Source organism: Triturus cristatus, chromosome 5_2 (assembly GCF_964204655.1).
Source record: "Triturus cristatus chromosome 5_2, aTriCri1.1, whole genome shotgun sequence".
Classification (NCBI taxonomy): domain Eukaryota; kingdom Metazoa; phylum Chordata; class Amphibia; order Caudata; family Salamandridae; genus Triturus; species Triturus cristatus.
The window spans coordinates 1,093,174,348-1,093,184,893 of record NC_140588.1 but is presented as its reverse complement, the minus strand read 5'-3'; positions in this window follow the sequence as shown (position 1 = coordinate 1,093,184,893).

Genomic DNA, 10,546 nt, shown 5'->3' with positions numbered 1-10,546 from the left:
AATGCACATCCTGAGCAAGGTGCTATTGTCTCCTCCCCCAGGATGGGCAGGGGGAACCTTCAAAGGTATGACGCCTTTGTGAGCTTCTCCAGGCCACTTGCTGTACTCAGCAACTGGCCCGCCCACCGGTTCTGACCCCCACTCTGGCGGGAAGACTGGCCGGAAACTCCAAGTAAGGACAGGGGATGTGCCAGCCCTGCCAACCCCACCCCTCAGGTGGTGGAGGCGAGGTGAAGCACATCTCCGGGCCCTCGCCATCTTGAAGATGGGGAGTCCTACCCAATCAGGACTAGGCCACTGCCCCCCCTCCCACAGGAGAGTGGCAGGATAGGGGGTGTACCCACCCCAGGACAGGGACCCAGTGGTCCCTGCCCTTTACCTACCTGTAACACCCCTAAATCTAGTATTTAGGGGCACCCTGAACCTTCCTTCCTCAGATTCCAGATTCCAAAATACAAAGAAGAGCAAGAAGAACGAAGCCCTGCCGTGCAGCTGCTAAGAAGAGGAAGACACCAACTGCTTTGGCCCCAGCCCTACCGGCTTGTCGACACTCGAACCTGCTCCTGCTAAATCCCAGCACCTCTTGTGGCCAGCAACCTCACAAACCCCGGAGGACCTGGCTACCTTGTGACTGAGCACCTGGGACACCCACGAGCAGTGGATCTGCTCAAAACAAGTATCTAACCCCTGGCATAAGCCCGGAACCGTGACCCCCGCACACTCTGCACTTGCCAAGCCTGGCCTGTGCCGCAGTGGACAAAGACCCAGAGGACATCCCCCCCAGCAACTGTGACCCCGAATCTGGCACCCAAGTACCCGCCTCGACGCTCCAGACGACGCCTGCAGCCTCAGAACCAGGGACTCCCCCCAACTGCGATCAACAGAGGGTAAGATTTCCCAACACCAAAATGCACCCCTGCACCCGGCGCCCTTCTCCCCCCTATGCCCGACTCCTGGGTATCTACCTATCCTCCAACTACCCAACTTACCTCTCGAAGTGGTGGTGGCACCTGAAGAATCTTCGTCCCAGAGCTTGCAGCCTTTGTTAGTTCTTGAGCTTTTCCATAGCAATCCATTGAGCGCCCGAAGGCTCAAAAGCACCCTGCACCCAGCCGCCCGAGTGGCCCTGGCAGTGTAACTTCGAATCCTACCTACTTCCCCATTTGCCCTGAGCAAGTGACCAGGAGCCCAGCTCCCACAGCAGCGTGGCCTTCTAGTCAGCAGCCACCAACCAAGGGCCCCCTGCCTCTCATAAGATAACATTGGGCCCAACTCACTCTGCACCCGGCCGCCCCAGTGCCGCTGAGGGTCTAACAACTGTACTTACCTGACCCTGGGAGACCCCTGAGTATGCCCAGAACCTAAACTCTGCCGGTCGAGTACGTACCCAAAAGCCAATAACTCACTTTTCTTCCAAAGGGTAACATTGATTGGTTTCTCTTAATTTCGTCTAAGTGTGGAGTTTCTAAACTTTAAAATATTCACCTAAAATTAACCGAGTAACGAAAACGGAAATACTCACCTGCTATTAGGAGAGATCCCAGTGCTGGATCTTGGTGCCCAGCACTGACCCTGAAAAGTACTCACGACCGTACTTGACACCAACTAAATTTTCTCCCATAGGAAACCATTGACTGTTTTTCTGTGAAATTTCTTCTGTGTCGATTTTTGAAATCTACAAATATTCTTTAAAAATCGTACCAACTGTGAAAACGTAATTACTTACCTGTTTTAGATAGATGCCTCAGTACTGAGCCTAGGAGCCCAGCACTGGATTATAAAAGTAACGAGAACATACTGTACCCGTAACTTGAATTTTCTTCCATAAGAAACCATTGACAGTTTTTCTGTGAAATTTCTTCTGTCGATTTTGCAAACTTATAAATATTCCTTAAAAATCGCCTGTGTAACTGAAACACAGTTTCTCAACTGCTTACAGGTGGTAGACTAGTGCTGGATCTAGGATCCAACACTGACCTAGAAAAAGTAACCATAACCCCACTTACCTGCTAAGTGTATTTCCATCCAAAGGATAGCATTGGTAATTTGACAAGAAAAAGTTTCTACGTATCAACTTTTAAAATAGCAAAATATTGCTTAAAAATCACAACAGTAACTAAAACGAATTTACTCACTTGTTTCCAAGAACTGTCCCAGGACTGAATCTAGGATCCAGTCCTGGAGTTAGAAAAGTAATCCTGAAAGTAATCAATTGCACATAACTTACAATTCCCATTGAGCTCAATGTATTATTGTGTTTGAAATTGTGTTGCCTATTGCAACAAACTATTACCTGCAAAATTCAATTGCCTATTGCAAAGTATTTAAATAAAGCATCTCATTCTGAGAAAGTATATTTTGATACCTATTGTTGGTTCTAAAATAAACCACCATATATTTGTTACACAAACCATTGGCCTAGAGTTCAGTTCTTGAGTGTGTGAGACCATTTGCTGACTGAGTGTGTACAACAAATGCTTTACACTGTCCTCTGATACTGCCTTACTGCTCGACCAAGCTACCACTTTAGAGAGTAACGTTATATCTAACTTTAGCCTCTGCAAAACCTCTAGGGACTGTGGCCTCTGTACACACTGTACCTATTTGGGAACAGTATATACAGAGCCACTTTCTCACATTGATGGATCAGCAATGGGATACAAACTTGCATTTGTTGGACTACTTGGTTACCATCTGATCACACAACAGAATTCTTAAAATTTCCTTTAGAATTCTGATTGGTCTTTCCAAAATTACTAAAAGTATTGCTAGTGCCTTGCTTAAGTCCCATTAGAATTTTAGAAAAATAAAAGTCACTATAGTCAGGGTAGAGGATTAGAACTGTCATGTTAGAATGACTCAAACAAACCCAGCTATTAGTGAAAATAATAACATGGACCTGGTGGAGGACCTCGACCTCACACCTTACTTACACTTGTCTTTCAAGGAATTGAGGTCCCTATGCAAACTTAAAAATTTACCAATGGACCTGCATCCAACCAAACTAGGGCTCCAGGAGCTCTTGGCCAAGTATGCTAAGGACCACCCATCTGAACATGGTGATGGCCAGTCAGATGAGGAAAGGGAAGCAGAAGAGGTTGACAACAACCCCCCTGGGCTATTCCCTAGGGAGGAGAGGGCACCCATACCCTCCCTCTCAAGAATTAGCATCTGGGCACCTAGAGACTACACAGGTGGCTCTGGTCCCAGAGAGAACACTGGGGGACCCCCCAGTGAAGAGGACAGCCTTGTGAGGCTGGCCAAAAGATTAGAGCTAGAGTCCAGGCTCCTGGCTCTAGAAAAAGAAAGACGAGATATGGGTTTAGCACCCATCAATGGTGGCAGCAATAATAAAAACAGGGATAGGGAGGAAACTTCTAATCCTAAAATCCCCAAAGGGATTGTCCCTAAATTTGAGGAAGGTGATGACATCACCAAATGGTTCATAGCCTTTGAGAGGGCTTCTGAGATGAGTAAAAACCTCTCTGGGGGCACTCCTGTGGGAACTTTCTCTGGTAACTGCAGAGACAGGCTTCTGACCCTCTCTGGGCCAGATGCAGGATTCTATGACCTCATGAGGAAGACTGAGGGATTTGGATTCACTACTGAGGAATATAGAATTAGATTCAGGGGAGCTCACAAAACCCAGACCCAGTCCTGGATTTACACCGTAGACTTCTCAGTAAAGACACTGGATGGTTGGTTAGCTGGACATGGTGTGCATGATTTCACAGGATTATACAATTTGTTCATGAAGGAACATATATTAAGTAATTGCACAAATGAAAAGTTGCATCAGCATTTGGTAGACCTAGGTTTAATATCTCCCCAAGAATTGGGAAAGAAGGCAGACCACTGGGTCAAGCCTAGGGTGACTAGGACAGCCACTGGGGGTGACCAGAAGGTGGTCACAAAACCTCCCCAGGGAAAGGTGGTGAGAATCCCCAAGATAAAAAGTCTGAGTCTTCCAAACGGCCCCAAAAACCTGTTCAGGTGGGTGGGACCCAAACTACTCCCTATGTGCCCCAACCATATAGGGGGAAGAACTTTGATCCCTTAAAGGCCTGGTGTAATACCTGTAAGAAGCAGGGACACCTAACTGTAGCTTACCCCCACAACAAAGCCCCTAAGGCACCCAGTACAGCTACTCCTGGGGCAGCAAGTATACAAATGGGATCAGAGGTGTACCCTGAGCAAATCTGGGAACACACTGAAGCAAGTCTAGTCTCCTTGGGAGAAGTGGAGTTTGCCACTGTAGCTGTGTGGCCACCCAACTTAAAGAAATATTTGCAGTACCCATGGGCGAATGGAACTAGGGTAGAAGCTCTGAGGGATACAGGTGCCAGTGTCACTATGGTGAAGGACACACTGGTTTCCCCTGAGCAATATTTGATTGGGAAAACTTACCCAGTCACCAACGCTGACAGTGTCACCACTAGTCATCATATGGCCATGGTGACATTAGGCTGGGGGTGGGGGGGCAGGGTTACTGGCCTGAAACAGGTAGTGGTCTCTCCAAAGTTGCCAGCTGCCCATGCCTGCTAGGAAATTATCTGGCAACCTCAGCCATGCTGGGCATCCCTGAATTGTGTGTGCAAACCAGAGCACAGAGCAAGAGGAAGGGTGAACAAGTAGGTCTGGAGCCTGAAATAATGGCCCAACCAAGAGAAAAGGTGAGAAGACTGGGGAACCAGCTTCTGTAGACCACTCAGGACCCCTCTTCACAGGGAGAGGACTTGGATACCCCTGAGGGAACTGAGCCCATGGCGCTTGACCCTTACCAGGTTGAACTCTTAGGCCAAGGGGGACCATCTAGGGAAGAGCTGTGACCGAGTCAGCAAGACTGTCCCACTCTTGAAAGCCTGAGGCAGCAAGCTGTTTCAGAAGCAAAGGGAGATGTCAGTGGTTCCCACAGAGCTTATTGGGAAGAGGGTTTACTGTATGCCGAGGCAAGAGACCCCACTCCTGGAACCACCAGGAGGGTGGTAGTGCCACAGAAGTACAGGGAGTTCCTCCTAACTTTGGCTCATGACATCCCCCTAGCTGGACATCTGGGGCAATCGAAAACTTGGGAAAGGCTAGTGAGTCACTTTTACTGGTCCCAGATGCACCAAAAGGTGAAGGAGTTTGTCAGCTCCTGTTTTACCTGTCAAGCCAGTGGCAAGACAGGTGGCCACCCAAAGGCCCCCCCCTAAACCCACTACCAGTGGAGGGGGTGCCCTTTGAAAGGGTAGGTGTGGACACTGTGGGTCCACCTGAACCTCCCACAGCCTCAGGGAACAAATTCATTCTAGTAGTAGTGGATCATGCTACTAGGTACCCTGAGGCAATTCCACTTAGGACTACTATAGCTCCTGCAGTAGCTAAGCCCCTCCTGTGTGTCTTCACCAGGGTAGGGTTTCCTAAGGAGGTGGTTTCAGACAGAGGTTCCAACTTCATGTCTGCTTACCTGTCAGACTAAGTCAAGGAAAGCTTCAAAGCCGAAGTCAGCAAGATGCTGGAGTTAGGGGTCATTGAACCCTCCGAGAGCCCCTGGGCTAGCCTAGTGGTTCTGGTCCCCAAACCTCATCAACAGGGTGGAAAGAGAGAGATGAGGTTCTGTGTGGACTATAGAAGGCTCAACTCTGTCACCAAGACAGATGCTCACCCTATTCCAAGAGCAGATGAAGTGATAGATAAATTGGGGGCAGCCAAATTCCTCAGTACCTTTGACTTAACTGCAGGGTACTGGCAGATTGGCATGGCCCCAGGAGCAAAAGAGAAAACCGCATTCTCCACACCTGATGGGCATTATCAGTTTACTGTGATGCCTTTTGGTTTAAAGAATGCCCCTGCCACCTTCCAGAGGTTGGTGAACCATGTCCTGGCTGGGTTGGAATCCTTTAGTGCAGCTTATCTTGATGATACTGCTGTCTTTAGCTCCACCTGGCAGGATCACGGATCCACCTTGGGAAGACTTTAGAGGCTCTGCAAAATGCAGGCCTCACTATCAAGGCATCCAAATGCCAGATAGGGCAGGGCACTGTGGTATACTTGGGCCACCTTGTAGGTGGAGGCCAGGTACAACCCAAGATCCAGGCCATTCTGGTTTGGGTAGCTCCAACAACCCAGACCCAAGTCAGGGCATTCCTTGGCTTGACTGGGTGCTACAGGAGGTTTGTGAAGGGATATGGGTCCTTTGTGACTCCCCTCACATAACTCACCTCCAAGAAGATGCCCAAGAAAGTTTACTGGACAGTTAGTTGCCAAAAGGCTTTTGACACACTGAAAGAAGCAATGTGCTCAGCACTAATTCTAAAAGCTCCAGATTATCCCAAGCAGTTCATAGTGCAGACTGATGCATCTGAGCTAGGGATAGGAGCGGTCCTATCCCAGACCAATGATGAAGGCCAAGACCAACCTGTTGCTTTTGTAGGCAGGAGGCTCTCCCCAGAGAGCAGTGTTGGAGTGCCATCGTGAGGGAGGCCTTTGCTGGGGTTTGGTCCCTGAAGAAGTTGAGGCCATACTTGTTTGGTACTCACTTCCTGGTTCAAACTGACCACAGACCTCTCAGATGGCTCATGCAGATGAAAGGGGAAAATCCAAAACTACCAAGGTGGTCCATCTCCCTACAGGGAATGGACTTTGAAGTGGAACACAGACCAGGGACTGGCCATGCCAACGCAGATGGACTTTCCAGGTTCTTCCACTTAGACAATGAAGACTCCATAGGGCAAGGTTAGTCTCATCACCTTTCATTTTGGGGGGGGGAGGGGGGTTGGAAGAGAAGTTGTGAGAAAGTATCATCTTTCCTAAATGGAATGCCCCCACTTTTTGCTTAATTGCTGAATGTACTTGGAGTGTGCCCTGAAATCCTGCCAATCAGGTGCCCACGGCCTATGTTCCTTCCCTAAAACCTAAAACCCAAATTGGCAAACCCTGGCCACATGTCAGCCCCTGGTAAATGGTACCCTAGGTACCCAGGGCCTTGAGACCAGGGAAGGCCTCTAAGGGCTGCAGCACTTATTGTGCCACCCTTAGAGGCCCTGTACCCTAACACAAACACACTGCCCTTGCAGGCTGAGTGTCTAGGTACATGAGAAAACAAAGAGTCGACATGGAACACATCCCTGTGTGCCATGCCCACAACCTACACTGCCCTGGCATACATCAGCCACCCCTGTAGCTGGGTGTCCTTGTCCAGTGGTGTGGGCACAGAAGCATGAGCCCTGTGCCCCTACAGTACCCAGGTCCATTCCTGGGCACTAAGTGCAGTGCTGCCATTTACGAGTATATGGTGCTGGGAGCTCATCAAACACAAACTCCACAGCACCATAATGGCAACACTGAAGAATGAGAGGTTTGGTATCAAACTTCTCAGCACATTGAACCCACACTGATGCCAGTGTGGGATTTAATGTACAAAGCACTACAGAAGGCATCTTAGAGATGCCCCCTGAAACCTAACCTACAATCCTTGTCTTGTCTGAGAGGCTGCCACACAGCAGACCTGTTGCTGGACCCCTGGGTGGAGAGCCCCCGCTCTCCTGGGCCTGCAACAATGCACATCCTGGGCGAGGTGCTAGGTCTCCTCCCCCAGGATGGGGAGGGGGAAGCTTCAAAGGCATGCCGTCTTTGTGAGCTTCTCCAGGCCACTTGCTGTACTCAGCAACTGGCCCCCACTGGTTCTGACCCCCACTCTGGCGGGAAGACTGGCCGGAAACCCCAAATAAGGACAGGGGATGTGCCAGCCCTGCCAACCCCACCACTCAGGTGGGGGAGGCGAGGTGAAGCACATCTCCGGGCCCTCGCCATCTTGAAGATGGGGAGCCCTACCCAATCAGGACTAGGCCACTGCCCCCCTCCCACAGGAGAGTGTCAGGATAGGGGGTGTACCCACCCCAGGACAGGGACCCAGTGGTCCCTGCCCTTTACCTACATGTAACGCCCCTAAATTTAGTATTTAGGGGCACCCTGAACCTTCCTTCCTTAGATTTCAGATTCTAAAACAGCAAAGAAGATCAAGAAGAAAGAAGACCTGCCGTGCAGCTGCTAAGAGGAAGACACCAACTGCTTTGGCCCCAGCCCTACCGGCCCGTCGACCCTCGAACCTGCTAAATCCCGGCACCTCTTGTGGTCAGCAACCTCACAAACCCTGGAGGAACTGGCTACCTTGTGACTGAGCGCCTGGGATTCCCACGAGCAGTGGCTCTGCTCAAAGCAAGTATCTAACCCCTGGGATCAGCCCGGAACCGCGAAACCCGCACACTCTGCACCCGCCAAGCCTGGCCTGTGCCGGAGTGGACAAAGACCCAGAGGACGTCCCCCCGGCAACTGTGACCCCGAATCCGGCACCCAAGGACCCAACTCGACACTCCTGACGCCTGCAGCCTCAGAACCAGGGACCCCCCCCCCAACCGTGATCAACTGAGGGTAAGATTTCCCGACACCAAAAGGCACCCCTTTTCCCGGCGCCCTGCGGCCCCCTGTGCCCGACTCCTGGGTACCTACCTATCCTCCAACTACCCAACTTACCTCTCGAAGTGGTGGTGGCGCCTGAAGAATCTTCGTCCCCGAGCTTGCAGCCTATGTTCGTCCTTGAGCTTTTCCATAGCAATCCATTGAGCGCCCGAAGGCTCAAAAGCACCCAGCCGCCCGAGTGGCCCTGGCAGTGTAACTTCTACTCCTACCTACTTCCCCATTTGCCCTGAGCAAGTGACCAGGAGCCCAGCTCCCACAGCCGTGTGGCCTGCTAGTCAGCCGCCACCAACCAAGGGTCCCCTGCCTCTCATAGGATAAAATTGGGCCTAACTCACTCTGCACCCGGCTGCCCCTGTGCCGCTGAGGGTGTAACAACTGTACTTACCTGACCCTGGGAGACCCCCCCCCCCCCCCCCCCGAGTCTATGCCCAGAACCTTAACTCTGCCAGTCGATTACTTACATAAAAGCCGATAACTCACTTTTCTTCCATAGGGCAACATTGACTGGTTTCTCTTGAAATTTCTTTTAAGTGTGGAGTTTCTAAACGTTAAAATATTCACCTAAAATCAACAGAGTAACGAAAACTGAAATACTCACTTGCTATTAGGAGATCCCAGTGCTGGATCTTGGTGCCCAGCACTGACCCTGAAAAGTACCCACAACCGTACTTACCACTAACTCAATTTTCTCCCATAGGAAACCATTGACTGTTTTTCTGTGAAATTTCTTCTGTCGATTTTACAAACTTATAAATATTCCTTAAAAATCGCCTGTGTAACTTAAACGCAGTTTCTCAACCGCTTACAGGTGGTACACTAGTGCTGGAGCTAGGATCCAACACTGACCTAGAAAAAGTAACCCTAACCCCACTTATCTGCTAAGTGAATTTCCTTCAGTAGGATAACATTGGTAATTTGACTAGAAAAAGTTTCTACGCGTCAACTTTTAAAATAGCAAAATATTGCTTAAAAATCACAACAGTAAAACGAATTTACTCATTTGTTTCCAAGATCTGTCCCAGGACTGAATCTAGGATCCAGTCCTGGAGTTAGAAAAGTAATCCTGAAAGTAATCAATTGCACATAACTTAAAATTCTTGAGCTCAATGTATTATTGTGTTTGAAATTGTGTTGCCTATTGCAACAAACTGTAACTATTACCTGCAAAAGTCAATTGCCTATTGCAAAGTATTTAACTAAAGCATCTCATTCTGAGAAAGTATATTTTGATACCTATTGTTGGTTCTAAAATAAAACAAGCATATATTTTTTATACAAACCACTGGCCTAGAGTTCAGTTATTGAGTGTGTGAGACCATTTGCTGGCTGAGTGTGTACAACAAATGCTTTACACTGTCCTCTGATACTGCCTTACTGCTCGACCAAGCTACCACTTTAGAGAGTAAGGTTATATCCAACTTTAGCCTCTGCCAACCTCTGGGGACTGTGGACTCTGTACACACTGTACCTATTTGGGAACATTATATACAGAGCCACTTTCTCACACAAGTTTATCGGGATTCAACAGGCAAGAGTGTGTGGAGCTTCGGGGCTACTACGCTCTTCGGTTCCCTCTGAGTCTGGATCTTCTGAAGGGAAAGTGAAACCTGCCGAAGTCTCTACACAGCCAGGGCCCGCCAGTATTTACCATAGTTACTTGTTTTGCTTCAGAGAATGAAACGTAGCCGTAGCAACGACGCCGCACACAAGACAGGCAGTTCTGGACTTTTCTTTAGTTTGTACAGGCATGTATAAATGGTCACTGGGATCCTCAGGGAGGGGCAGGGTGTGTTACGAAACAGCATTACGCCTCCTAAGTATAATTCTCGACAATAAAATTAAATGCACCCTGCAGGTGTTAAAATGTGAAAGCAGAATAACCCCTAGAATCAATACCGGCTTACTTGCTTGCTCAAAATTATTTAATTTTTCTTTGTTTTCGCACATGAGGGAGCACGTTTGAACATTTGCATTCAGGATGGTGCGTGGTACAATCACCTCTTATGCTTGATTAACAAGCACACGAAAAAAACAAGTGCGGTCCAGCCGGAGCATGGGGATCTCTTGTCTTAATGGGGCCATGTGT